Genomic DNA, 2,763 nt, shown 5'->3' with positions numbered 1-2,763 from the left:
ATATGGCTCAATCTACGGAGAAAGAGATTTTTGGTGCGTTTACATCCGAAGACAAATTGGTTGGTACCAACTATTCTCTTTGGTCTTTTATGGCCAAAAATGTTTTGGTTGGTAAGGATTGTGGGATTATGTATCTGGAGATGAAGTTCGTCCAGGTAGCATTGCACCTGCCACGCCTGGTCGTGGTGCAGCTATTGGTGCAGGACCCTCACAAGTCACTCCAGAGCAAAAGAGATGGGATACTAAAGATGCACAAGCTATGGCCGTGATTGCCTTAACCATAAAGAGGACAATCACACCACATATAAGATCTTGCAGAACTTCTGAGGATGCTTGGAACACTCTGCAAGCTATGTTTGGAGGAAGAAATGCTGCCAGAATAGAGTTTTTGAAGAAACAACTTGACAAAATACAGATGGATGAAGGTGACGATATCGTCGAGCATCTTACAAAAATCAGGGATCTTAAAGAGCAATTGCTTAGCACTGATGAAGTGATTCCAGAGAAGGACTTGGTTTCCAAAACACTCAATTCACTACCGCCATCTTATTTGACTTTTCAGACTTCTTTGACTTTGTCTTTGCGAGCTAATCCTGAGCCTCTTCATTTTGAAGAGTTAGTGGCTTTGCTATTGCAGGAGGATCAATCACGTAAGAACAAGTCTTTACAGGTGGATGGTATGGATCATGCTCTTGTTGTACAGAACAAAAACAAGGGTAAAGAGAGTGCTCATCACTCCAAGTCTAGTGCATGACAATCTTCAGAGAAGTCTAAAGGTGATTCCGACAAGTCCAAGAAGAAAGGTAAATGTCACTACTGCAAGAAACCTGGTCACTACATTAGTGAGTGTAAAAAGCGAATTGCTAAAGAAAAGAAGAAAGAGTCAAGTTTGGTTGTTTCAGCTTCTGGTGATTCTTCTACAGCTAAAGAAGAGTCTGCAAACTTTGTGCAGGATTCTTATGCTTTCGTAGTATGTTCAGATTTTTCTGCTTACAGTGTTGAGAAGGCACAAATGATTTGGTACTTTGATAGTGGTACCTCCAGGCATATTACTTCAAGGAAGGATTTGTTTTGTTCATTGGATGCAGCTCCAGCAGGAAAGAAGGTGACATGTGCAAATAATGCTTCTTATCCAATCAAAGGCGTTGGTAAGATTTTGATTACAATTTCAGATGGTTCAGATTTATGCTTGCCAGATGTCTTATATGTTCCAGGGATCAAGAAGAATTTGTTGTCTGTATCCTCTCTTGCAAAAAATGGTCTTCGGGTCATTTTTGAGGATGAAAGATGTGTTGTACGAGATCGAGAGAATGGTTATTCTCCATTAGGAAAAATATGAACCCTCTAGGGGCCCTTTGGGATTAAGGTTAATTAAAGGCCAGCCAATGAGAAGAGGGTGGTGGACACACTCTATGCCCTCAAAAATGTAGGGGGACAAAGTAGTCTTACATTTTTTAAATGGGCTCTTACCTAGTGAGAAGGTGGGGTTGGGGGGGGGGGGGGGGGGGTGGGGGGGGTGGGCCATATGGAACCTCCAACTTCCCTCCTTTTTGATACGGTTTTGAAAAAATCCCAAAAATTTGAAATTTTTCAAAAATTTCAAAACTCAAATTTCATCTTCTGAAAACCCCCCTAAAAGTATTTTATGGTCAAAAAAGCATTTTTTGATCTCAAAAAGTCAAAACGTGCATCCAAAAACCCTAAAATTCAAAATTTTTAAAAAACTTAAAAAAAACCTTTTTTTGCTATCCAGAGCTCCCCCAAAATTAGTTATTAGGCAAAAAGGGATTTTCTCTCTCTAGAACCCCTTTTCCAACCCCTCCTTGGTTGCAACCATCACACTCATCCTTTACTCCAACACTCTCTTTCTTTACACCATCTCCATTGCTGCAGCAAGGAAGCTCCTCTCTCCTCCCCTACCACCTTCCATTGCCACACCAAGCAAGGCTTATCCACCTTCTCCTCCCAGTGCCACATCAAGCAAGGGTTGTCCACCTTCTCCTCCCATTGCCACAAGGGTTGACCATTTTCTCATATCACTTTATCACACCTACATTGTAGCAACAAGCAAGGTTCTTCTCCTCCTCCTAGTTTGCTTTGCTCAACCATGGCCAACTCTACTTCGCAAAGGCGACCAAAGGATGAGGTCACAACACTTGCATGCCACAACACTAGAGGTGTAGATGATGAGTGGGTGCCACAAGAGTTCACCAAAGGTGCTTGGGTATACATGCAACCATCTGCTGTTGGCCCTCATCGTGTGCGGAATCGTGCAAACTTGGATCTTCATTGGAAAGGAAAGCTCCTTGGCTTCAAGAACCGCAAAGACAAGGGGACCATAGCCATTGTGCAACATGTTTTCTCAATGTCAACCATGCACTTGCAACAACCACCTCGATTTCCAATACATTGTAAGTACATGTTTTGAGAATACAAAGCTAGGTGTGAAATCACAGTGTAATGTTATTATGGATTCATACTTAACATTTGTCATGCATTTATAGTCATATTTCCATCCACGTTGGTGGAGGAGCAGCCACTACATAGTCTCTCCGGCACATTCAATGCTATACATGCGGATATTGGAGCAATAATGTTCCCGCATCTTTGCCCAACCAAACTGGTTCAAAGAAGGATTTTCTTCTATTCTCACTCCTATATTGTCCCTACTTCTACACAAGCATTTGGAACGCTTGAACCCATCAAAGTAACTTCCTTATTAAGTATGGAGTGGCCGGTCCCAGATTTGTGGTCGGTAGCATC

Source organism: Adiantum capillus-veneris, chromosome 19 (assembly GCF_014529385.1).
Source record: "Adiantum capillus-veneris isolate H3 chromosome 19, ASM1452938v2, whole genome shotgun sequence".
NCBI lineage: Eukaryota > Viridiplantae > Streptophyta > Polypodiopsida > Polypodiales > Pteridaceae > Adiantum > Adiantum capillus-veneris.
Note: the sequence above shows the minus strand (reverse complement) of the source record.